A 27568-nucleotide genomic window follows, 5' to 3' on the forward strand; every position below is an offset into this window, starting at 1 on the left:
GTCAGGTATGTGGCGCCTACCCTGACAACAACATCATTATCATCATCATCATCATCAGTGTGACTACGCCCACTGCAGGACAAAGGACTCTCTCATGCCTTTCCAGTTAACCCTGTCCTTTGCCAGTTACGGCCACCGTATCCCCGCAAACTTCTTAATCGCATCCGCCCACCTAACTTTCTGCTGCCCCTGCTAGGCTTGCCTTCTCTTGGAATCCACTCCGTTACCCTTAAGGACCAGCGGTTATCTTGCCTTCGCATTACATACGCTGCCCAAGCCCATTTCTTCCTCTTGATTTCGACTAGGATGTCATTAACCCGCATTTGTTCCCTCACCCACTCCGCCCATTTCGGATCTCTTACGTTACACCTATCATTTTTCTTGCCATAACTCGATGCGTTGTCCTCCACTTAAGCTGAACCCTCTAGGCACAGATAATTATGCAAATGCACTCCACTTGTTTCCCTATCAAATAATAACTCCGTCTATCTGCCTGTCTGTCTGTATGCCTAAATTCGCACCAGCCACAGGGTAGAAAAAAACTAGCTCACCAGCCTCTTGATAGCTACACTGATGGTGTCAAACCATTCTTTGCTTGTCTGGACATTGTCATCTTGAAGGAGCACTTTCTGCCCAGCTGTGGTACTCAGCTGTAATATGAGATAGAAGAAAGTGCGCTTTGAAGACGCTAGCACAGACTTGAATTTTAGAATGCGATTTGGTCACTGCGGCAAATGCATGCAGCAAGCCGCGGCCAATGACAAAGGTAAGTTCGTACAGTGTAAAATGTCGTTAAAGCAATCAATACAGAATGCTGACAAACTGTGTCACTTCATATTAGGACACCAATCAATCTCTGTACCGGAGAAACTGTAGGAACAGCTCAGTGAGAAAAAACAAACAAAACTTGGCCGAATGACGTGCCAAAACAATTAAGCATAAAAAGCAAGCGTAAAAGACAAATAAATCTTTCTCATTACCAATGGTTCCTTAACCAAAGAGATAGCAGCTGACAGTCATTAATTATTAATAAAACCTCAGCTGCTCTGGGGCCTTGATTAGCAATAAAACTTCAGCAGAATTACCTTGAAACTAACAACTGGTTCATAATTTTACAGTGTCTATATTACGAGGCCTTTAGTTTCGTTTAGTTCAAGTTAGTTCAATAAAATTCATTATCACATTAAAAAGCGCTACACGCAACAGTCCTTACCTGAAAGACATTCCGCCGTTTGGACTTGTCAGGGCACCAGTCGATGACTGCGCCAGCCAGGTTTATCTGAAGCTCAGCGCTTTTCCCAGCTGGTTTCTGCGCAGATATAGATCCCAGTCAGGCAAAGTAGCATAGCTACATGCAGAACAGAACATTCAGCTAAATACAGCACTGCACACGTGCAAGGTGCCTCAGTGCCTACATTGTGAGTCCAACACTCCCCAACTTTCTTTAGTTCTCCAATTTTGCCGCAAATACCTGACAATAAAAATTAGGTCTAGAGCAATTTTGCAGTGCCACAGCAAATACTGCTCTTGAGTGCAACAAGCATCTTGCGTGAAGCGTGCCGTAAGGTACTGCCCGTTTTCCTATTTGGTAAATGCACCCTCAAACTTTTGCAACATTCACCTGAAGACTTTCGGCCACTGAGGCATATGGGAACCTTCTGTTAGGCCTGACTGTATATCTTTTAACTAGCAAGCACATGCTAAAACCAAGAGAACTTAGTAGCTCACTGAGATAGTTCAAGCATGGTGCCATTTTCAAAATCTTCTTCCACAGCTTCTGCTGTCCCTCACCTCCTGTGCTGAGTTTATGTCCTTGTAGAGGTACAGGTTGCGGTTGGTGAGCACCACAAAAGCTGGTGCCCAGCTTTTCTTCTGCTTTTTGCCTGCTCTCACCAATTCTTTCTTGTTGAGAGTGCCCTGACGAGTCACCATCTGGTGGGAGAAACAAGACAAGCAAGCCAGTCAAAATTTGTCACTCTGCCAAACTTGCACTTTTTTTTTTTGCTTTTGCAGTGGCTTTTTACTTTTTTCTGTACACATTTTTCTTTCATAGAAATAGCTGCCTTAAGGAAGTCTCCAGGGTCCGTGGCTCTTTTGGCATTCGTAGCCAAAATTATATGTATGTATGTACGCACCGCCACCCGCAATCTTCTCAAGAATGCTTGAGCGCATGATGTGGACTGACATTAGTACCACACAGCATTGGGAGCTGTATCTTAGACTATGCTTCGTGGAGTCTTTGCGAAGGTTGATGATAATGGGTGCCCTACGGCCACCGCACTGGGGATCAGACCCAGCTCCTCCCGCATGCTAAGTGGATGCTCTGATCACAAGCCCACCACACAGGCAAAAAAAGAGCAAATTTTTCAAACTCTTGTAGAGAGAACTACCTCAAAAAGAAGGTGTGCAACATGGCGATACAGCTACCACAGTCAGTTTTTCACAAGGGGGCAAAAAGTAAATTATTTCAGTCACTGTTTAAGGATCACATGCTGTAGAGGAACAAGCAAAAATGGATAGGCAAGAGTTTAGAGACCAGCAAACTATGGCCAAAAAATTCAACCAGTGCACAAAGACTACTGATGCATGCTGGCAAAAACCTGAGTACAGACCCAAGACACAATGATGGCCCTGCCACGCAATAACCGTGTTGCTGCCTTCCATCCTGCAGCACTGCTGGACTGATTACGTGATTCTTTCAGGTTAGTTTCTACATCATCTCCAAGTCTCCAAAAAGTAAAGGAAATTCCTGTGTGCCCTGCCTTTGCCTTGTCTTTTACATTAACCTGACCACTTTTAGTTCTCTTTTCCACTCTTTTGTCACCTACAAAAAATAAATAAATAAATAAATGCTGGCCTGGACTAAAGGACAAACATTCCCCCAATCTCATCAATATAACCCACCATCTGCAACTTTTGCTACCCACGCCTTTCTGATTACACTACTATCAAGCAGTAACTCAGGCCACGGCCTTTGCAGTCACAATCCTTAGTATGAAAGAATGCATGCAGGCATGCATGAGCTAAATAAAGTACACTCGCAAGCATGCAAGCATTAGTTCAAGCCTCCTGGTCCCCTCACCTCTAGAGTGTCAAAGGTCTCAATGGCCTCTGCCACAGAGGGTCCATGCAGTGGGTAATCTTCGGGCAGGAACATGGAACGCGTCCTTAGAGCCCAGGCATGCTTTGAGTCTGAATGAGCTGAGGAGAGGGGCAGCACTGGTGGAGGTGTGGGTTTCAGCCGATTCAGCTTGGGCGTCAGCGTTGGCCCAGTGGCCGTGTAGTGGCCACCACGCACGCTGCTGCTCTCGGCTGTCGGTGGCGGCAGGGCTCTGCGCTCCCATGGCAGGTGGTTCTCAGAGCAGGAGTCAGTCTCCTCCTCAATGGAGCTTGTTGGAACCAAACGAGGCCTGTCACTGGTCACCTGGCTTGGGTCTTCCACCGAGCTGTACCACTGTCAAGAGAGAAGGGGGGAGGTTGTTACAAACCAAGCAGAGGACAGAAACTTTTACGTATAGTGCAAAACTATCATGCTGACAGACACGTGTCACTGACTTTTTTTCAACACTCTGCACCCACAGCATATTTAAAACCTGTTGGCCTACACAGCTAGCAAAAAAAAATATTGAAATAGTTGCTCCTGCAGCCAGAGTATGTAATAAACCATGCATGTGCCTGTGAGAAAAAGTTGGGCATGGGAACATCTGAATGCACTTGCAGCCTGGGCACGCAGCCCGGAAATGACAAGAAAATTTACACCTAACACGGCTCCAGCAGTCCATAAACTTCTGACACAAGGTGTAAATTCCTCAATTTTTGGTAATAAAACCTAAAAAACAGTCCCTCAAATAACTGCCATTTAAAATTGCTCTTTTTCAAAAGCCTTGAATACATGCCACAGTTCCTAAATCTCAGATGTCTAACTATCTTTGCAAGTTAGAAATCAACTCCAAATCAATGAGCAAAAACAAGGCCGTATCAGATAACAATCTGCAACTGCTAGACTGGCATCTCAAGTGACTGGCAGGTGCAAGGTGATTGACGCTGACTTCACGACAATACGTTGGCACCACTAGTTGGAGGGCTTCCTTTGAAGGACCCGCGTTCTTGAGTTGGACACGACTATACATGGCAAAAATGCTTGAAAATGCACTTGCACAACAGCCACTCTGCTTTCCTGCATCATATTAATGTGAAATATAAAAAATACGTACTAGCTGGGCCTCAGTCTAGTTTATGGTTATGCTCATTGATTAAGTGTTTGAGCATCCTGTGTCCTACCACAGAGCGGCAAAGAATCGCAGATAATGATAGCAATATGTACCAGATATAGCTTCAGTAGAATGAATTAGATTTTCAAACACTGATGGAATGAAGGCATGCTACCGAGCAACCAGAGAGGTCATAGTGACCAAAGTAGAAATAAAAAATACTTAATGCCTCTGAAAATTACATGCTGCACATAAAATGACCACCTCTGCATGCACACAGGTCATGACTTCTTGTGGCCATTATATTGACCTCTATACAGTTAGATTGATAGGCCTACAGCCTCAACACCACTGCTTACAAAGTTCACACTACCCAATCCAGGTCATAGCATATAGTATAGACAATAGTAGATTGAGTGCAACAAGAACCTCATGAGCTGCTGCTTTTTAACTGAAAAGAAAATAGGCAGAGAACATGCGACAGCAATAAAAAAATGCAGTGCACAGATGAAAGCAATCTGGAATAACAGGAACTTGTAGAAGACATGGGCGCGAATAAACGAACTCCCCCCGACCAAGACTACACAGGCAATCAACATTCCACAACTTCTGACCCAGGACGCTTAGTTTCCACTATCAGTGCCCGTAAAGCAGATGAAAACACACAACTTCACTAGTACCTCTTCCTCAGACGATGTTAGTGACGACAATGAAGTTACATCAGAAGGCGAGAAGAAGCAATCGGTCTCTGAGCCAGCACTGCTGTATGGAGAATCCAAGGTTGCTGCACTCTGGCACAAAGGTGGCGGCAAGCTTTCCAGGTCATAGGAGAAAGCCCGGTTCAGCTTGTTCTTAAAGAAGAGGTCCATTACAATGAAGGACTTATTCTAAGCCACCAGAAAGGAATGACCGCTCGACATCTCACAAGGCTCTTTGCTGCACAGGAAACCTAGCCGACCCAACACAGGAAGAGAGGGCAGCAGCGTTTCCTCCCATGGTGAGAGAAAGAAGGAAGTGGGCAGGAAGTCGGTTGCAGACGCTGACAACATTCCGCCCCACTCGGACTGAGGTGTGCTTGCGTTTCATCTTTTTCTTGCAGTGCGCAGCTACGCTGACGTTTTGCTGTCCTGGTAAAAAGGCCAGTTTGTTCTCCGAGGTAAGTTTCTGTGGACTTTTTCCTCTTTGCTGCAAGCGGTGAGGCGTGCTGTGTCAAATATAGAATTACAATCCCGGCAAAAGAGAGATAAAAAGACTTACAGTAATCAAAACAAAAACAAAAGCAGAATACACGAGCTAGTATTTATCATGTTTTTTTTTTTTATTGCTGCTTGGTTTCTAAAACTTCCACCCCTCGGAACTTTCACCCCTCGGAAATCAAAGCTTCCTTAAATTACTGCCCTTGGATGTCGTATTTCAGCTAATGCCACGTTTGCTAATGAACTGCTCTCGTAGGTGGCTGCTAGCTAGACATTCATTTCTAGAAGCATACCATTTTTCACACTTATATCTAGAACACAACACAAACCCCACACCACCCATGTCAACACACATCAAAGATCACCTAAAGTCAGTAACACACCAAGCAGTACGGAACAAAATAACTCAGCCCATTACATCCATTGCCTAATTGTCTTGAACCAGAAGATAGTCTTCATTTTCTAAACAAAAGTGCCGACAGCTGATTCCACTTATAATGAACCTGGCGGTCACATGCATTGTGTTCATTGTATCCGATGTTCATAGTAAGTGGACTCCTTACATTGCAGCCAAAAATACTAAATCTGCCAAAACTGGCATTTAGGCCTTAAAAACTGCATCATGCACATCTATTTCTTCAAAATAGGCCCCACCACAGAGCTTTTCAGGTTCCCCTCACTGAGATCCTTGCGGCCAATAGTCTGCTTTTAGGGACGAGATAAAACTAATTGTGGTCGAAGCATCCACGGCGGCTGGTGGCAGGTTGGCCACATTAATCAGATTCCTAATGACAAGGGAGTGCTTATGCTTTTCGTACAACCGCTTCATCAAAGCACGGCTCTGCGATATTGCCATCTGTACGAACACAGTCATCTGAGGCAACATAAGGCCAACTATGTATCAACGACGCATTGCCACAAACCCACAGGCATGGTGTCTTCGGCAGTGTCATCTGTTGTTCCTGGGCCCATGCAGTGACGAAAGTAGTGTAGTGCACGTGCGCAAAGAGTCTAGTATATCCGCTGCACTGTGTGCTATCGGCTCCGCCAACTTGCTAGCAGCATAAAAAGTGAAGCCGCCTTGGCAGGCGATGCACATCCCATGGCCAGCAAGGCATTCAAACTTTTCTAATCAGTGTCGTTAGTTGATCCACAACCATGTACATTAGTTTCACTTTTGACACTACTACTGTCTCGCAACGTACTTCTGCTGATAGGCCGTAGAAGCGTGCTTGGCCAGCGGTTACCTGCAGTTTTAATGTCGCCTTTTCTTTGCTTTTCTGAGTTGACATATTCTTTCCAGATGGTGTCACAATGGCTGAGAAGCACTTTTCAGTCTCCACGCTAAGCTGGAAGCGAGTTTTAAAGTTACTTGGGCAATTTTTTGGCACCTTCTTGTTCACTATAAACAAATGACAAGGCTACAGTTGTTCATTGTATCCGAGAAGAATTGCCATTGCCTTAATGCATATTTTGACGATAGAACCTCTCTCGTTCATAATACGTAAATGTTCGTTATATATGCAGTCATTATAAGTGGGCTCGACTGTATTGGAAGGCCACCACTACCCTAGCTGTCAATTTTCAGCTTTCAAAGTAAACTTGGATACTAAATATTACCATTACAATACCACATGTAACTTTATGATCGTCTGTGCTTTGCAAGCCTTTCAACATATTGATTTCAAGTCAAGATTTCACTTTAAAATAAAAAGTAGCTTTAACATGAATGCCCTGCTCCGGCAACTCAGCAAGGGCAACAAAAGCAAAGGGAAAAGAAAATACTAGGTACAACAAATGCCCTAGAACAACTCCAGTTGTCAAGCAGTTCATTTTTAATTTCCAAATGGTTTGGTTTGGTTCATGGGGTTTAACGTCCCAAAGCGACTAAGGCTATGAGAGACGCCGTAGTAGAGGGCTCCGGAAATTTCGACCACCTGGGGTTCTTTAACGTGCACTGACATCGCACAGTACACGGGCCTCTAGAATTTCTCCTCCAAAGAAATTCTAGCCACCGCGACCGGGATCGAACCCGCGTCTTTCGGGACAGCAGCCGAGCACCGTAACCGCTGAGCCACCGTGGCGGTTAATTTCCAAATGCATAAGTAGCATTGTTTGCAATAAATGAATAGAATAGCTATGAGTAGCCTATGGCTTCAAATGTAGCATGCTGAGCCATGTCTGCAAGAAGTGTTTTATGTTGAGCAGAAAGCATTAAGAAGCTGGTTGGACAAGATGACAAAAAAAAAAAGCAACTCCAAAGACACCCATGTTGTCACGTAGTGGTGACTGCAGTCCAGCGAACAGGAAAGCAGCGAGAATGGCTTCGAAACGAAACTCTTTATTTGGGCTGACTTGCGCCCACAAAGAACTGAATCACTCGACGGCGGTGTAGCAACAAGCGTGCTCGGTGGTCGTCAAACAGAATGCCGGCCGTCTCGGCCATGCTCTTTTTAAAGCCGATAGCAAACTTTTGAGATAAAGCTTGGAAAGTTACTAGAACAGCCTGGCATGATGCAGAATCGGCTCTGCCTGGATGCGATCAATCTAGATAAATCTAGGCGCGTCTTGCATCACAAACAAAGCGATAAAGTGGCGTGTCGGCAGCCTTGAAGCATGAACAAACAAACACTAGAAAGATTCGCGGCATTACCGCCCTCTCAAAGAAGCACTAACTCGATGCTTTAGAACATAATGCGGCTACAGAGAATTAAAAACGGATTGTGCAAAAATATACACCGAATGTGGAAACATGGAGTCCTTTAGCGCGCATGATAGGGCTTTAGGCGGACAACATGGACTACTTCTGGTCGCATGCGGCGTCGTTGGGATGCAGTCATTTGGTCAGGGATGACTTCATAGTCCAATTCACCTAGCCGACGAAGAACCTTGTACGGGCCGAAATAGCGGCGCAAAAGCTTTTCACTCAATCCTCGGCGGCGAATGGGCGTCCAAACTGAAACTCGGTCTCCTGGCTTGTATTCCGTGTTGCGTCTTCGTAGGTTGTAGCGTCTGGCATTGGTCCGCTGCTGGTCTTTGAGCCTTAATCAGGCAAGTCTTCAGGCTTCTCCTGCGCGTTGAAGGTAGGCGGCGACGGCGACGTTACCTTCCTCGGTAACGTTGGGCAGCATGGCGTCTAGCGTGGTTGTGGCCTCCCTGCCATGGACGAGCCTAAAAGGCATCATCTAAGTGGTCTCCTGCACTGCGGTGTAGTAGGCAGACGATGACGTAAGGCAGGATGACGTCCCAGGTCTTGTGTTCGGCATCGACATACATGGCGAGCATATCGGCGATGGTTTTGTTCAGGCGTTCAGTCAGTCCGTTGGTCTGCAGATGGTATGCAGTTGTCCTCCGGTGGCTGGTTTGGCTGTAACGCAGGATGGCTTGCGTCAGTTCCGCCGTGAATGCGGTTCCTCTGTCCGTGATGAGCACATCGGGGGCACGGTGTCGACGAAGAATGCACTCCACGAAAAATTTGGCGACTTCTGCTGCTGTTCCGTTCGGTAGGGCTTTTGCCTCGGTGTAGAGAGTCAGGTAGTCAGTTGCTATAATGATCCACTTATTTCCAGATGTTTACTTCGGGAAAGGGCCAAGCAAGTCCATGCCGATTTGCTGAAAGGGCCTTGAGGGGGGTTCAATGGGATTAAGAAATCCTACTGGATGGGTTGGAGGGGTCTTTCGTCGCTGACAATCTTGGCAGGTTTTCACATAATGTGCGACATCGGCAGACAGTCGGGGCCAGTAATACTTGTCATGAATACGGCGGAGGGTGCGAGAAAACCCCAGATGTCCAGCTGTCGGCTCGTCGTGTGAAGCCTGAAGAACTTCTCCGCGGACTTGCAGGCATAACAAGGAGGTAGGCTGTTTTCTTCGCTGCAAAGTTTTTCTTCACGAGGACATCATTCTGTAAATAGAAGGAACACATTCCTATGAGCCAGGGGGTGAAGAAACCTTGCCTTCCAAGTACTCGATGAGGCATTTTAGGTCGGGGTCCGAGCGTTGCTGTTGCGCAAAAGAGCTGGAGCTGATGGGTCCCAGGAAGGCGTCCTCATCGTCGTCCGTTGGCGGTGCATCTACAGGGGCTCGTGACAGGCAGTTGGTGTCAGAGTGCTTGCGTCCGGACTTGTGAACGACGGTGACGTCAAACTCCTGGAGGTGCAGGCTCCACCGTGTGAGGCGGCCGGAGGGATCCTTCAAACTGGCAAGCCAGCACAGCGCGTGGTGATCGCTGACCACCTTGAATGGTCGTCCGTACAGGTAGGGGCGGAATTTCGACGTAGCCCAAATGATGGCAAGGCACTCCTCCTCGGTTGTCGAATAATTAGCCTCGGCTTTGGACAGGGAACGGCTAGTTTTCTGAACGAGGACAGCGCCTAGGCTCACACTACTTGCGTCGGTATGAATTTCAGTCTCGGCGTTTTCATCGAAGCGCGCAAGGATCGGTGGGGACTGCAAACGACGCTGAAGTTCCTTGAAGGATTCCACTTGAGGCGCTTCCCATTTAAATGGCACGTCTGCCTTTGTCAGGTGGGTCAGTGGCTCAGCGATGCGCGAAAAGTTCTTCACAAATCGTCGGTAATATGTGCACAGTCCGAGGAATCTGCGCACAGCTTTCTTATCAGCCGGTGGCGGAAACATTGCGATAGCAGCTGTTTTTTGTGGGTCTGGCCGTACTCCCTCCTCGCTAACAATGTGGCCTAGAAACAGCAGCTCTTCACAGGCAAAGTGGCACTTCTCTGCTTTCAAAGTTAGGCCGGACGATTTGATTACCTCTAGTACTGTTCGATGCCTTTTTAGGTGCTCCTCAAAGTTCGAGGCGAAGACAACGACGTCATCTAAATATACCAGACAAATCTGCCATTTCAGGCCTGCCAGCACTGTATCCATTACTCGCTGAAATGTCGCTGGTGCAGAACAGAGACCAAACGGCATCACCTTGAACTCGAAGACGCCATCTGGAGTGATGAATGCGGTCTTCTAGCGATCTCTTTCATCGACCTCAATTTGCCAGTAGCCACTCTTGAGGTCCATCGATGAGTAATACTTAGCGTTGCAGAACCGGTCCAGTGTGTCGTCGATGCGGGGGAGGGGGTAGGCGTCTTTTGTGATGATGTTCAAACGGTGGTAATCAACGCAGAATCGAAGTGTGCCATCTTTCTCTCTCACTAGAACAACCGGTGTGGCCCGGGGGCTCTTTGAAGCTTGGATGACGTCGTCGCGAAGCATTTCTTCCATTTGGTCCCAGATGGCTTGTCGTTCTTGCGGCGACACTCGGTAGGGGCTTTGGCAGAGAGGTCGGGCGTGCTGGTCGGTTATAATGCGATGCTTGGCAATTGGCATTTGTCGGACCTTCGGCGATGACGAGAAGCACTCACTGTAGCTTCGAAGAAGATTGCAGATGTGGTCTTGTCTGTTCCGGGGCAGGGCTGGGTTTATGTCGAAAGTGGGCGAGTTCTCTTGGTCAGGCGAATCTTCAATGGATGGGTTGGAGAGGGCGAAGAAGCCTCATACGTCAGATATTTCGTTGAGGAATGCAATCGTCGTTCCTCTGTTAACGTGCAGGTATTCTTCGCTGAAGTTAGTCAGCAGTACTTCGGCTTGTCCATTACGGAAATGTGCGATGCCTCTTGCGATGCCGATTCCTTGGTCAAGAAGCAACTGCATGTTCCCCTCGATAATGGCTTCAGTATTATTCACTTCCGTGGCGCCCACGGTGATGATGACGCTTGAGTGGGGTGGGACACTCACTTGTTCCACCAGGACACTAAGCGCAACGTGATGTTCCGGAGTTCTGATCGACGCGATGGCCTCGTCCGTGGAAAGTGTGATCATCTTGGATCGCAGGTCGATGATCGCCTGATGCTCATTGAGGAAATCCATGCCCAAGATCACTTCGCGGGAAGATTGCCGTAGCACTACGAAGGTTGCGGGATAGGTATGTCCCTTGAGAGTCACTCGCGCTATGCATCGTCCTGATGGCATAATGAGGTGGCCCCCTGCGATGCGAATTTGCGGGCCATCCCAAGCGGTTGTTACTTTCCTCAGCTGCGCAGTGAATGATCCATTCATCACCGAATAATCGGCTCCTGTGTCGACTAGAGCGGTGACTTTCCGCCCGTCGATAACCACTTCTAAGTCGGATGCCCTGGCTCTGTAGTTGCACGTCGTCCTCGGCGTCGGGTCACGGCTTCGTCGGGTATGTGAATCGTGGGTGGGGCGTGTGGTTGAAGCTTTTCTTGACAGAGGCGTCGTTTTGAAGGTGTTTCACCTTGTGGTCGAGGTTGACGTATGCGGCGTCGGTGTAGTGGGTGCGGCGTCTTCATACAGCGCGGTCACTGGAGGATCTTCGTCGTTTCCTCGGCAAGCAACCTGACCTCCACAGGTTGCTTTGTTTAGTTTCCCCTACGGGGGCTAGGGGACCTTCCTTGGAGAGCCGCGGCGTAGATGCGGCCCGGTGATGCAAAACATGCGGTGGACGGCGACGGGGAGCGGGGAAGAAGGCTTGACGACACGTACTCCCCTCTGTGCAGGTAGTCATCGATTTCCCGTGGTTGCTGGCCGGGGAGCGGTCATGGGGCGTCAATGGCGAAACCTCGCAGGCCAATGCGTCTGTATGGGCAGTGGCGATGTATGTGCCCGGCGTGGCCACAATGAAAACACAGGGGGTGGTTGTCGGGAGTCAGCCACTCGTCGCATTTCCTAAAGCTGTTGCGTCGCTCGTAACGTGGGCGTGTGGGAGCTAGGGGCCGTCGTTCTTGTAGAGCTGGTGCCCATCGAAGAGGGCTTGGGGGGTCTTGTCGAGGCGGAGGACTGCGTAGTGCTGCAGCGTAGGTTATGGCTGTAGCTTCCTTTGGTGTCGTTGGTGACGGGGAGCCAAGTGCATGATGCACTTCTTCATGGATAATGTCCATGAGCGACTCCACCTGAGTCTCCTACGTCGGCTGTGTAGGTAATGGCAGTAGCCGGCGAAGTTCTTCGCGAGCAATTTCGCGTATTAGATCTCGGAGGTTATCTCCACTTGCAGGGGTATCTTCTGGGGGGCTTGCCGACAGCACTTCAAGTGGTCGGTTGTAGTGATGGGTCCAAATGTCAAGGGTCTTTTCGATTGTTGAAGCTTCAGCTACAAACTCTGCGACGGTTGTTGGAGGATGCCGAATCAGGCCAGCGAAGAGTTGCTCCTTCACGCCACGCATCAGGAAAGACAGCTTCTTTTCTTCAGTCATGTCAGGGTTGGCGCGCCTGAAAAGGCGTTTCATGTCTTCCACATACGCAGTCACGGTCTCGTTTGGGCGTTGAATTCTTGACTGCAGGAGGACCTCCGCTCTTTCCTTATGTACGACGCTAGTGACCCAGGTCATGACGGAAGATTCGTGGTTTTCAAATCATGTTCTGGCAGGGCCGTCCAATGCAAAATAAACGTTTCGAAGCTTAGCACTGTCGTCCCAGGTGTTCAGCACTGCCACACGGTCGTACATGTCCAGCCAGTTCTCTACATCTTCGTGTGGTTCTCCACGGAAAGTCGGTGGCTCACGGGGCTGGCGAAGCACGACGGGCGTTGGCTGTGCACCAGGTTCCATCGTGAGGGGCATAGCTGGATAGCAGGTCAGCACCTCCACCAGATGTCACGTAGTGGTGACTGCAGTCCGGCGAACAGGAGAGCAGCGAGAATGGCTTCCAAACGAAACTCTTTATTTAGGCTGACTTGCGCCTGCAAAGACCTGAATCACTCGGTGGCGGCGTGGCAACAAGCGTGCTCGGCGGTCGTCGAACAGAATGCCGGCCGCTCTCAGCCGTGCTCTTTTTAAAGCTGATAGTGAACTTTCGAGAAAAAGCTGGAAAAGTTACTAGAACAGTCTGGCACAAGGTAGAATTGGCTCAGCCTGGATGCGATCAATCTAGATAAATCTAGGCGCGTCTTGAATCACAAACAAAGCAATAAAGCAGCGTGTCAGCAGCCTTGAAGCATGAACCAATAAACACTAGAAAGATTCATGGCAATATGTACAAAAGTACTATGTTCTTCTTACAACCACACTGCAAGAATTCTTCACAAGATTTAAACCTCTATCAGTATCAGCCGCAGATTCATCTTACATATGCATCTTTTTCATAATTCTGTGTTTTTTTTTGTGTGTGTATCCTGTTTGTGGTACCAATTTTCTATGTACTAACAATGAAGCAACTAGCCAAACTCCACACCCTGTTAATTTCATACCAACTTCTGCATGTAAGGAATATGCACACACGTGTAGAAACAAGGTGTACATCTAGCTGAGAAGGTTTGTGGAACACAGGAGATGTTAAAGTGATTTCATATCTGCTACCACCTTCGCATGAGCAGCCTACAGCTAAGAGGTGTACTGCTGTAGTTGGAGACCAAGCACGGAGTACATCTTAAAAATGCAACATGTATTTGTTGCCTCAGATGACACTCAGTTTTATAGTGACAGTTGAACAAGGAGCTTCTTGTAGTGTAAACAGCATTGCTTTCAAAGTAAAGTATGTGTCATAACTGAAAACTTTTGCCTTCACCCACTGACTGATGAGTCTGGGAGTATACCTCACTGCTTTCATGGGTATTTACACCGACAGCACAAGCAGTTCAACGAAACACGAGACAGATTTATTCAGTGGGACCTACCCTGTCTGTAGCAGACTGATAGGCTGTCGCTAAGCGGCTGCCCCGAGCAAAGTAGAACTTGCTGTTGCCATTGTGCTGCACGGGCTCCTCATTGTCACGTTCTCGTGGCAGAGAAGAGGAGGTGGGCTGGTTCACAGCGGGACGGCTTCGAGAGCCCGTGAAGGACTGGTGTAGGCTGTCGCGACTGCTGGACAGCAGGTCCTCTCGGCTGGAAGACAACAGGCTGTCGCGGCTGGATGACAGAAGGCTGTCCTGGCTTGACGACAGCAGACTGCCTTGGATGGTGGGCTTCTTTTTGGCAGGTGGGAGTGGTGGAGGACCCTTGCGTTGGGAGACCCGTGGCGAGGCCGACCGTGGAGCTGGGTTGGCAGGATCCCGCTCCTGAGGAAGAGAGAGCAGCCACGTTACAGCATGATCAACTAGGCCTTGCTAGGGCTGGCTGGTGGTGCAGCACGTAGTGATCAAAGGCTGCAACTTAGACTCCAACCCACAGAATGCTGCTCTTTTACCAGCTTTGTTTAAGAAGTTTGTTACCCTGAGTCTTCAAAATTTATTAACACTCAGTTTATTAAGCCTCACTGCTACATTACAGCTAAGCCCACTCATAAAAGACATGACCATCACTTGACATTTGTGACTCTCACAACACACAGCCGGCCTATGGCACCGAGTTTCAGACAAAATGAGCACCTACAGATGCCAGTCTCTCTTGCAGCTGTTAAAGCAAATTCACAGGCACCATTAAATTGCCACAGGAAGCTACGACCATTACTGTACATATGATCTGAGAGGACCTTAATGTCCCTCGTCCTCCACACACAGGCCACAAAGGAGGCACTACGTCCCTTTTTATGACATGTCATAAAAAGGTGATGATGTCATAGTGCTCCTAGCAGACACAGAGCACATAATCTCTTCTAGAGCTTAAGTGCACTCATAAGTTGCAGCAGTCATGCAAGTTACGACCTGCATTTTGTGCCTTATGACTGAAGCTTGCACACTGGTCTAGACGAGGTGCAAATACTTGTGCAAAACATGAACTAAAAACACACTGGACTGATGGCGATGCAATGTAGTGTACCACACAAAACCGCATAAATGCAGGTCAGCTTTGTACATTCAACACTGGACAATTTGAACATGAAGGGAACTAAGAATTTGTTCAAACTGTGAGAGTTCAAATAAACCGTGTGTTGGAATTAAGAGAGTTCACACTAATGAGTTCACTGTAGCAGTCTTTTGAATTATACTCAGCACGGTTAGTAAGGACTTCAAAATATGTCAAACAAATGCCTCATGACTGTTGGGTTTATACAAGCGGGCTACTCTACGTATAGAAATAAGTCACAATACAGTTAGCTGATCATGCGCACGTGTCGTATATAGAGGAGAGCTACGTACGTGGCAGGCAGGCAGCTCCCCTCGGCGCCTGGGAGGCTTCCACGAACGCTGTCCCGTGTGGAAGTTGTAATAGAATTTTCGACCAATGTGCCGGGCATCGTACTTGGCTCAGTGGTCGCTCAGAAAACGCAATGGCTGCTCATCAGGCGATGGGTGAGGCGGGCTTGGAGGGCATGGCAGCGGTGGGAAGTTGACATAGATTGGTGACCCCCTATCGTGCTTCTGCAAGAGGCACACATGCCACAATCAAAATGGGAACACAAGGCCGGAGTTCATAGTGGCTATACTCCCTTGAATGCAGGCGAGTGTTTATCTGCATTTTTCCTATCACCTTATTCCAAGCACTGATCCAACTTATGAAATATTGGTCAATTTCAACCCACTTTTCATGTCACTCAACTATCCATTGGAAGATATCTGTTAGCAATGAAAGTGACAGCACTTAGGTTAAATTAAACAAGGAGCCCATTGGTTTTTCTTTCCACAGCTACTGAACTGCATTAGTGCAGCCAGGTCTGCCATGTTGCTTAGTCCCACAGCCAGACATGCACTCATTTGGGCAAGCAGCTTTCAGTTGCTGCAGTATATGGTCGATAAGCCAATAGATTGTCTCTTTAATACAATACCGGCTCTTGGCCACAATGTTCATAAGCCCACATTCCTGCCCACCTTTAAATTCCACAACTTTCATGTAACAAGGCAAACGCATGCTGGAATTAAACCTCAATTTCAGCTGAACAGCGTGTGACAATGAATCTGTTGTTCCTTGCCAAGCAAAAAAGCCAAGACTGGCAGAACTCACATATTGGTGAGATGATGATTTGGAAAAGGCAGCTGCTTTGGCTGTCTCAGTGCTGGAGGCCTGCTCATTGTCCGAGTAGTCAACCTCAGGCTCTTCCAAGGACTCACATGAGCGTGAGGCAGGGCTTGCTGTACCTGTAGGTGAATCCAAGGCATCACTTGGTGAAGCACTCAGGCTACGCGTCTGCCACCGGTCCTCCGCATGATTCAGCGATGAACACGAAGGTCGATGTTGCTGCTGCAAGCCGGACTGCACGTCCAAGGGCTCGCCACCGACATTTGCAGGAGCTGCCTTGTTGACCTGCATCGCAGGGCATCAGAAAATTAACTGCAATACATCGTGTGGAGGAAACACACATAACGCTTAAGACAACCAGCGTTCATGCCCAAAGAGTATAAGTAGTATGCAATGAATTAAGAAATTTTGAGACCACCAACATAATGAGCTAGGCTTTGGTTTGGTTTATTGGGGTTTAACGTCCCAAAGCAACTCAGGCTATGAGGGACGCCGTAGTGAAGGGCTCCGGAAATTTCGACCACCTGGGGTTCTTTAACGTGCACTGACATCGCACAGTACACAAGCCTCTAGAATTTCGCCTTCATCGAAATTCAGCCGCCACAGCCAGAATCGAACCCGCGCCTTTTGGGTCAGCAGCCGAGCGCCATAACCACTGAGCCACCGCGGCGGGGTGAGCTAGGCTAGGCTAGGCTTTCCTCAACAGTACTAAATTGCTTAATTGCAACCTACAACATCCAAGGAACAGGTTAGGCACTTACCACAGATGCCCCCGGCATTATTAAGGTTCTTAATTTTTCTTTGTAGAATTTTTTTTTTTCACAAAGCCCATTTTCTACAAAACCCTTTAAAGCCTGCCCTTTTCCTCCCAGAATATCATTTATACAGCTTGAATCTTTTTTGTAAACAACACGATCAGTCCTATTCAGTTGATGTGAACTCTTTCTTTCATTTCCTCTTTAAAGAGGTCCATTCTCAATTCTCTTTCTTTCTTTTCATTCTCAATTCTCTTTCTTTGCAGTGTGGCACGACCACTTGCTCTTCAATAAAAAGTATTTTCTCCCTGCACTTGCTACTCAAGTTTAGATGCCATGCCATCACTACTAAATGTGGTGCTGACACTAAACGCTACCTCGCAAGAAATGTCTCCTTCAGACATACTTAGTTTCATATTTCGTGCACATAATTTGCCAACCTTTTACATCCGATTAAATAATGTGAATGTGTCTTCAATTACAGGTGCAGGCATGCCTCAGTACCCTGGAGCACAGTGCGCACCGTTCCAAAGCTGCCTGATGAAAGAAGAAAACTGGGACATTTGCAAAGCACTGGCATGCTCTCTGCAATGTTATTGGAAGGCCTTGCCTGCGGAAGGCTCTTGGCCAGTGACTTGACAGATGCATAGACACCCTCCCCTGGTTCGGTCTGCCGTGCGGCTGCATGCCGACTGGAGCCAGTCAGCCGCCACCACAGGCTGCTGCTTTTGTCCAGTGGGTCAACCTGTCGTCCACTTGCCTGGACGAACTCTGGCAGCACCCGGGTCTGCTTGCACATGCTTCAGCTTGCATCATCTATGGCTTGATTCGCTCATCACCCTGCAACGTTAACGCACAATCCGTGAGTGCTCTCTCTAACACTGCACTCTACCTTCTTTTTTGCTTCAGTAAAACTAAGGCAGAACTAACTTGCAGAGCTAACCGTCTACCTCTTCTCACAATAGCAGCAAAATGCAAATGCCTTCAATGTGCCAGCATTACACTCAGTCGTGCATGTGGTGGGACAGGTACTCATCTGCCTTCCCTATCACATTTTTCATATCTGGCACAGGAAACTGCCAAGTTTCTCTTTACCAGAGTGCACAAACTTTGGTACGCTAGTTCCTTGATCCGTAGAGTTCATTAAATCAAGGCTTACTAGTGGTCACTTAACTTTTTCTTCTGAATACAAAACCTGAATACGCCCATCTACTTTGTCAATGAAGGAGAACCAATTGCGTACAAGATATCAAATCCCACTTCTCTCTTTCCTACTTCGAAGGGGAATAGACCCTCTATTCATAAATTTAAAGGTGATGCACACAGGATGTCACGAGGGCTTGGTTCACAAGTTATCCATCAGCTGCCTTCTAATTCATAATAGTAACAAGCAATACGGCCACTGATAATTCACAGTGTTATCTAGCGTAATATAGGTTTGCCAAAAAGACTAAGCACAGCCGCCTAACAATCGTGTGTGTTACTGCTGTACGATGTGCACAGGCAAGCCATTCACAATGCCTAATGACACTGCATCTCTTGCACTGCGTTAGTAGGACAGCAGCAGTTGTGCACTCCATCCTACTGTTCAGCTGCTGCACTGCAGTGGCATGTACCACGCTTGACAGGTCTATACAGGTACCTGTCTATTCATTGTGCAGCAGGTTGGTGCAAACAAAACACGCATTCATGCAGATGCAATGCAATAGCATCAGAAGGCTTTGGTTGTTTTTCCACATTTGGCACAAATGGAACACACTCTTACCCACTGAAAAACTAAGCTGGCTTAGTTTTCAGCATGCTGACACAGCCAAAAGCGTGCTGACTAGGCTAGTTGGTACATGACACAAAAAATGGAAACAATAAGAAAATAGAACAGAGGGATGACACACAGAGACCATCAAGGACTCAGTGCCCAGGACCAAGTTAATGAATGACTACACATGAGAAGCAGGCTTCTTTATTTGTCCTCTAGATAAATGCAATCTTTTGCTAGGAACTTCTGTGAAATGCTGGCAGGTAGCGCGCAAAGAATTAATCAAATAGCAATATACAACCTGCTGGAAGCTCAAAAAAGCTTTATTGCACTAATGTGCAGGTTGTAATGTATGAACTACCTGCACTCCATTTGTATACTGCTTTTTTAACATTTTTGTTCAGCAGGCTGCGATAAAATGTGCAGTTTTCAGCCAGTTGAAAAAGTGCGCTGTTAGAAAGCAAGATAATTTTAATTGCGAGAAAGCTCTTGTGCTCGGGTAAATTCAAGACGCAGCAAGTTGCAAGTTGACTAAAATTCTGAATTACGTTAAAAGGAAGCACGAAAATTTAAGCCTGGTTGTGAGAATTTGTACTTGTGTGCACTGTTATGTTTGGAAAACATCCACTGATTTGTTAAAGAACTGCTGAAGCGAAAAAACAGTCACAGTGAGGATCTGCCACATTGTACACATTCAGCTCACAATGTACACATCCAGCTTCAATGTAGACAAGAAAGACTTTGATAGCTTCCAAGTGAAAGTACCATCAGCATCAAATGAAATGTGAACGAGATAACTGCAATGCAAAAAAAAAAAAATTCGGCTGGGGACAAAACACAAGCTGGGTCCATTAGCACTTCCACGCAGTGGTCTTTGCACCGTCAAAATGAAAATAATGTGCGCTCATAATCAGTCAACCTCAAATAAAGTTTTTTTGTTTTCAGTGTTCCCATTTCAAATGTCTTGTTCCGTGTTTCATTTGACGCTGACAGTACACAACAAATAGATATCAACCCTTAAGATAATTTTGTGGCTGCATGACACCATATTTAGCCGTCATAGACTGTTTTTCACTTAAAACTTGTTTCGTTTGTTATTAAACGTGGCACCGGTTTAAGCAAAAGACAAAGACACAGAAGAGGAACATGAGACCATCGCTGGAAATTTTTTTTTTTCGATTGTCACGTGTGCCTCTTTGTATTTTGCTCACGCTGGTGCCAAATTTAATAAAGAATCACCAACTTGCCCAACTTTCTGCATTACTTGTTGTTTGGTTTGGTTAGGGGTTTAACGTCCCAAAGCGCCTCAGGCTATGAGGGATGCCATAGTAGTGGGCTCCAATAATTTCGACCACTTGGGGTTCTTTACTGTGCTCCGACACTGCACAGTACACGGGCCTACAGCATTTCACTTCCATCGAAATGTGACCACTGCGGCCAGGGATCGAACCCACATCTTTTGGGTCAGCAGCCGAGCACCACAACAACTGATTCATCACAGATGCATTTCAAGCTTGAATTCCAAAGGATGATGTATGCATTAAACAGGAAGCGATTCCACTAAGAGAACAATAATAAATGCAACGTACTTACTCCCTTTTCATTAAAATGATGACATAAAAGGAAATGAGCAGGTTTATAAGTGTGCGTTTTTGTTTATGCCTTCACAGGAATTAACGTTTGCCTCCAAGAAACAATGCAGTTTATGAAGTTAATCTTTTTGTCTGGCTTAAAATTGGTAAAAAGAAAAGTGACCTCATAAAAGTTGCAAAAGAAGAAACGGTCTAGTTTTGAAGTATTCCAGAGATGCCTACCTACTGTTGAACGAATGAGCAGACAGCATGAGAAAGTCCAGTGATATTAAAGAAATATCACCCCTCAAAAAGGCCTTGTACTAATAAAAACTGAACTGCCAAATATAAACATATATTTTTCTGTTTGAACTCCATGGAGGCACGACTACTTATAAACAATGCAAAACCATGAAGTGCTAAGTAAAAAACCAGTTCAGAAAGGTAAACATGAACAAAAAAAAGTGTGGTTGCCCAACCCTATTAAATGGTGTAGAAAATACCACTTACATTCAATACGGATGGCATAATTTTACTGCAAGCGCCGTACCCTCATACCGAGGTAATGATAAGCTGAACTACGATTGCTTGCTAAGGGTGATGACTAGCTATACCATCATTTTGCCTGCATAACGGGTTGTGCATTGTTTTAAAGGAAACCAGGGCATTTACTGTTGTGAAATTGATGCCAAGCTGAAAACCCTAAACTACAGGTTGATTATCAAGAGTTCAAATGGGCTGTTATGTTGCAACAAATCAGCCTGAGCCATACAGAAAGTCTTTTGAATCAAAAACCAATGCTTAGGGTAGAGGAGGTGTTAATGAGTAGGTTCAAAAGACATGAAAGCTTTTTCAATCTAGTTTCAACATTACAAGAAATCCTCCTTGGACTTGTCATTTAAGTATAAGCTTTTGTTTTAGTTACAACAATGCCACAGCATAATGTTATGTTCACACAAGACTAAAGTTTTTTCAGCAGGAGATGGCAGTGCTCGGAGGGCTGGCAGCAAACAATACTTAATCCAACAATCTGTCGTGTCCTAGAGCTTGAAGTAAGGCTTTTTGAAGGACTAGTTGGTACATATTCATATTTGATAGGTTGTGCGCTAAAAAGACGTTCACAGGAAAAAGGACAGAGAGGACAGGAAAGAAGCGCTTCTTTCCTGTGGTCTCTGTCCTTTTTCTTGTGAAGCACACAACCTATCAAATAAGAGCTTGAACAGTTGTGTTGTGGCACCAAATCAAAGCCATATGTTACTAAGCCAGCATCCTTCCTAGCCCTACAAAATGCATCAGCAGTTGTGTACCACTTTAAGCAATGAACATACAATCCAGCCAGATGACACAAATGTACGCACACATCTACAAAATGAAAGAAATGCTTGCTTCCCTGATATTTCAAAATGCGAGTGTTGCCCAAGTAAAAAACACCAGTTCTAAACAGCTAAACCTGTTATTGATGGCTTTCGAAGATGGCTGCAACATATGATGTACACGTCGTGCGAGTTGAAGTAAAATGAAGAACACATGACAAAGCAATGTGACCTTTCACCTTTCTTTCCTTGTAATATGGCAAGCCAAAATGCTTCCGATAAAATAAACTCACTTCATTTTGTTCATTCATATGCACGCATTTAACTGCAAAATATATGCAATGTATATTGTGATCTATGAGTGCAGTTACCAAAAAATAAGGATATGTACTAATGCATTCAAGAGTTTTTCTTGGTATCAGGCACATGCTTTATAGTGCAGTGAATAACATGTATGTTGCAGAAGTGTGCCAGAACAAGATGCTACAATGCAACTAAAAAAAAGTTCACACCCAGCAACTAAATACGAAGCTACAAAAACATGCATAATGGTGACACATAACGTATACTAGTGCCAGGTAAAACACCAGTCAACGCAAAAGCCAAAAGGAGCACTTGCGAAAAAATAAATATTTGGCGCAACACAACGAACGTCTGCATATTATGCCATAACCTCAGACAACTCACCACTAAACTACCATTAACGACTACGGCAGCATATTATGCGCGATTTAATCTGCATCATGAACTCCGACAAGCATGACGTTGCATGAACGCGAGCATTTCTCGCTCCTCACTCATGCTCACGCCCAAGTGCAGATAGCAGGGCGCTTGGCTGCTTGGGGACGCCGTCACGGAATTCCTTTTCACGCAACCTTGGCAATGCGCTCTTTCACACTCTTTCGCCCGCTTTTGCCACGCGTTTTCCAAGCGGCACGAATACAATTAACACCGCCTCCGGCGTGCTCAGCGCGTTTAAACGCCGAGACATGCGTGCACGCGCGCTCCACTTTCTGTCCGGCTGCCTTTCACTCGAACAACAAACCGAAACAAAAGAAACAGCAAAAACAAGAAAAGGCTACGGCGATTCGTAATGGTCAAAAGTTTACGACGGGGTAACAGAACGCGTTCATCAGCTAGCACCAATATGCATACAGTGGCCGTCCTACATGCAAAATGATTCATCGGCCTGAAATAAACGATGGACGCTAAGTGTCCATTTAACGCCATGTGACCCTGCAACGAAGGCACGATAATTGATAATTCGACCTTCGTCATCTGGTTATGCGGGTCAGCTCAAAGTACGCCCAGTACCGATGTTCTTTTCCGGCGACGCCCGCGACGAAGCAAGTGGTTGCGCGCTACTTCCCGCACTTGATGAACTTGTTGCACGATCCGAGCCTGCGAACCGAGATTCAATGTCACGAGCTTCCTCTATTCAATCAAGCAGCCTGCGCCAACAGATGCGGCTAAAGCTGCGGCGACGACGAAGCGGCACGCGACGGTACGACACGAGAAGCGAAAGCAAAACAAATTCACCTCCTTCGTGGTAGCGCGGGGTACGAGGTCAATCCACAGCAAAACACGACACTTCGTGACGATGAAACGGGGCGCAGAGCGTTCCCACACCGCGAAGCACAGCCGCGATCAAGAGCCAGAGGAATGTAACACTGGCGTGGACACAGCTGGCATACGTTCTTTTTCGACGGCAGCAGCGCTCGGCAGCGTTAATTGTCCAAGGCGCTCGCCGCCAGCAAAAGCAAGAGACACAAACGCAAAACGAACAATAAAAAAGAAAATGTTTACGCAGGACGGAAAGCTGGAGGGCTAGCGGTGCGAAATAAGTGAGTAAAGATGTGGCAAGAATTAGCAGACCTCTATTTGTGTCTTCTTTCTTTTATTTCTTTGTTACCACAACAACGCTGAGTTTCTATTGAGCATGACTAAGAGTAAAATTTTTTAACAAACTTTTAAATTAACAATAATAAAAAAATTCGAAATATGTGTGCTTTTGCAAAGGCGGAAGCGGTTTAAAAGATACCCGCTCGTTTAGGCTGTAGTCGTAGTTTCGTAGCAGTAGTCAAGAAGTCAAGTTGAAGTTGAAGCCAATCCAAATTTTCTGCTGTTGCCACACACTACCACCTGAACATCGCGAGAGCAAACTCCGCAGAACTGCGCATGCGCGCCCAGAGAGCAGGTGGAAAGGAGGACTGTTGGCGGATGTGACGCCGGAGAGTTTTTCGGTTTTCTGTTTTTGCGGCATGTAACTCTCAAACCCAGACCAGACGCCTAAAATTATGCCGAGGCCGAGGATGGCGCGCGTTTCAGAGAACGGGCGAACTCGTGTGTGCGCCAGCGCCTCGTTGCGCTATCTGTCGAAAAGTGTGCGATTATTGATGCCACCCGCGATGCAGCTTGCGCCATCATACATCTCTCATGGTTGGCGTAGGCACGTTTGAATAGATGTATAAAAGAAAAGATTATCAGGACTATGTGGACAACCTCAATTAAATATTAACGACGAAAGAAAGTTTGAGCTGTGCCCAAGGTATAGGTGATTGAAAACTGGCATTCAGTTCTGACCTTCCAAAGCGATCGAAAGCAAAACCGAAATTCGACACTGTTGGTTTCGATATCGCACCTGATGGGGCGCAATGCTTCAATTTTGTATCTGAATTTTATATCCGCGTCTTAACTTGTACGTGCGACGGTTTAATTGGAGCCACTGCGAACGGCGCGAACAGAAACCATATGTCAGCGGTGACCTTCCAACGTGATCGAAAGCAAAACTGTTGGTTTCGATATCGCACCCGCTGCAGCGCAATGCTTGAATTTTGTATCCGAATTTTATATCCGGCTTAACTTTCTCGTGCGATGGCTTGCTCGTCGCCACTGCTAACTGCCCGAATAGAAACCACATGCGGCGATTCCTCTCCACTGTATTGAAACTACACTCCGCCGACGCGTTGAATGCGCAGCTCTAGAACCCGTCCAGCCCGATGCCGCTACGCACAACGCATGTCACGCCTATCCTAAACGCCTGTTACGAGGACCTGATCATGTGTACAGTTTTTAAATACAGCTGCTGTCCGTGCTTATTTTCAGAAAATGCGGTAAGGTGACGCTATGCAACGAGATCCTTTGAAGGGACACTTCGCTAATTGCGATTGTAGATGGTAGATTGTAGATGGTAGCAGTTGTAATGGATTTTAGCGCATTCGTTGCGGAGTATACTATGGGAGTATATTACCCTGGTATGTGAGCTCCCTGTTCCCTTTTCCACAACATACAGAGACTTCCATACTTATCTGCCGGATTTTGACAAAAAATATTCCTGGAAGCAAATTTCAAAAGCAGATATATATATATATATCGATCAACAAGATAAATCGCGTACGTGTTTGTCTTCTCGTTGAGTTTTATGGCGCGTACGCGACTACGACCACCATGCGCCCACCAAAGGATAGAATTCGTTTGCTTTTGAGAAACCTCTGAGATGCTTAAAAAAATGTCATAGTTTAAGCTTGCTTTTTTTTTTAATATATAAAAACGAGACATTTCCACAAGCGCACTTTCTCCAATGAGCAAACAAGGGTGAAAAGACTGGCAGGCATTCAGAATAAAACAGCTGAAAATTTTTTTTCTCACTGTGTCTAGCTTTGTGCATGAACATAAAATACGTGATTATGGTGACCACTTCTCCTCACAACTCGCATGCTGAGGACTCCTCTTTTGCAAGAATAAAACTGTGTAGTGTGCTCGTCCAATATATGCGAAGTCAACATAAAATGACTTTAATTAATGACATATATATATAGGAGAGAGCTAGGGGCGCTGCTTGTCAGGCATTCATGCCTTTTGTTCTGCTTAATGTGACCTGATTTGAAACTTAATAATAAGCAAATTATATCAACTTTTATTTCTTTATGATGCTCAAGTAATCCTATAACCCAAGTCCCGCATTGCAGTTCTAATCCTTGCTCCCTCTCTCTGCTTGATCAAAATGCCATACTTTTCAGTGAAAATGGAGTGGGTCTTACTTTACCTTAGCAATTACTTGAAGGATCTTTAAACCTATTTTTTAGAGCGCAGCTCTTTGGCGTCCGTTCCTGGGTTTCGCGTCGTCGTCGGCGTTGTCGTCGGCCTCGTAACCAGCTCCGCCCCCTTTTCATCCACCCAGCGCTATCGGCGTCAGCGGCATCAGTCAGTCGCTGCTATCTCTTCCCTCCTCCCTTTATCGTGTTGTCCGCTTGCTGCGCGCGCTTCTGCCCCCATCGTTTGCCGCTGGGTGTACACGCCGCCCCCCTCCCCCCTCTTCCTGCGAGTCTCCGGTTGTCAAAGCGCCGGCTCGAACTTAATTCCTTTCTTCGCTCCTCCTCCAATGCAACCCCTGTGCGGCGGCAATCAGAGAGCCAGATCGGTGGCGGCGGATCTGTATATGTGCACCGCCCGAGCCGAAATTGCGAATACGTGTGAAAAAGAAAAAAAAATTCTGTGATAGCGCATACATGTGTTGCTCGATTTCTTTGCCTCAATCTATCGAAAAGGTGAAACAGCTTATTTGCTGCGCTCAAATTTCGCATTAGGAAGTAACGTAATCGTCGGTAATTTTTTTTCTATGTATATTCATATAAATGACTTCAGTGAATCATTTTTTGAGTGACCATGACATCAATTCTGCTAAAATAGCTTTTACTAGGTGTATCTTAAGATTTACTTCAGTGTTTCATAGTGTTTCATTTCAGAATTTTTATTTATTTGTTTCTTACTATTTCAAAGGCCCTTTGAAGGGGTATTACATGCAGGGGTGGGTTACAGAGCATACAACAATGCCTTAGTTGATGACTTGAATAGTGATCAATCAGTCAGTATGGAGCATGGCGTGGCCAGGCAAGTCATTCCTGTCTTTCGCAGTGCGTACAAAACACGAAGACAGATGTGCAGATGTGTGGGCATGCGGAGGAAAGGTGGTCTTTTCTTGGTTCGTGCAGCTGGAGGTGCAGTAGAGAGGAATGAAAATATGGTAACAGACTCGAACGGAACATGATAATCGAATTGGTGATATAGACATAGTCTTGCTATGTGACGTTGTTTAGCTAAATCTGTGAGATGAGCATTGCATTTTAGATTGACAACACTTTCATGATACTAATAAGCAGAGAAGATGAGCCTAGCAGTGTGATATTGTATTGCTTCGAGTGCATTAGATCATTTTTATTAGTACCCAAATAGCGCATGCATACTCCAGTTTGGGCCATACAAATGTTACATAGGCTAATGATTTCAACGATGGTGGCTGAAAGCTTACAGAGTATCATTTATAGGAAATATTCACTCTTGATTTCTTTGTGCCGAGCCTGCGCAGCACAATGATCTGCTTTCTCATTGCCACTGATTTTGATGTCGCTCGGAACATAGCAAAATTTTCTCGTGTCTATTTATTGTGGCTCTTATTACGTTGTGTATGATGCCTCTGACCATTGGTGCGGCTGCATTCTCATAGTGAAGTGAGGCGAGTATGCTCAGAGAATCAGTGGAAATGATGCTGTTCTCGATATTATCATTTACTATTTTTTCTACAGCCACAGACGCAGCGTAACACTCTGCAGGAAAGATGGACGCACTCTGAGATAGCCGTACTCTTCTTTCCCAATTGTTTTGTACAATGTCACTTCCAACGCAGTGTGCTGATTTTGAACCATTAGCATAATATGCTGCATATTCCTCATGTTTATTGTTTCCTTAATATTCTTGTAATATATACTCATTTGCTGTTTATTTTTTTCTAAAAATGTTGTTAATATGTGGTAATGTGAAGTATGTACAAGATAGCATTATGGTCTGTATTGTTTAAGAAGTTATATAAAACATCGGCGCTAGCCTGGATTTTCTGTAACTGATGAAAAA

General features: G+C 46.1%; 1 pseudogene across 1 annotated transcript in view; it reads right to left on the minus strand.

Annotated features, from left to right (window-relative positions):
• Positions 1 to 23496, minus strand: part of LOC149329360 (uncharacterized) — a 48373-nt pseudogene extending 24877 nt beyond the window's left edge. The window contains exons 1-9 of the transcript XR_016285783.1: positions 23201 to 23496; positions 17632 to 17861; positions 16252 to 16551; positions 15450 to 15671; positions 14049 to 14429; positions 3083 to 3454; positions 1792 to 1932; positions 1214 to 1309; positions 552 to 650 (exon numbers count right to left, since the gene is read on the minus strand). The product of XR_016285783.1 is annotated as an uncharacterized LOC149329360 (transcript). The remainder of the gene's footprint in view (positions 1 to 551; positions 651 to 1213; positions 1310 to 1791; positions 1933 to 3082; positions 3455 to 14048; positions 14430 to 15449; positions 15672 to 16251; positions 16552 to 17631; positions 17862 to 23200) is intronic.
• Between the last annotated feature and the right edge of the window lie 4072 nt (positions 23497 to 27568).

This window comes from Amblyomma mixtum, chromosome 9, assembly GCF_055824585.1.
Source record: "Amblyomma mixtum isolate Tamu chromosome 9, ASM5582458v1, whole genome shotgun sequence".
In the NCBI taxonomy this organism is placed as follows: Eukaryota; Metazoa; Arthropoda; class Arachnida; order Ixodida; family Ixodidae; genus Amblyomma; species Amblyomma mixtum.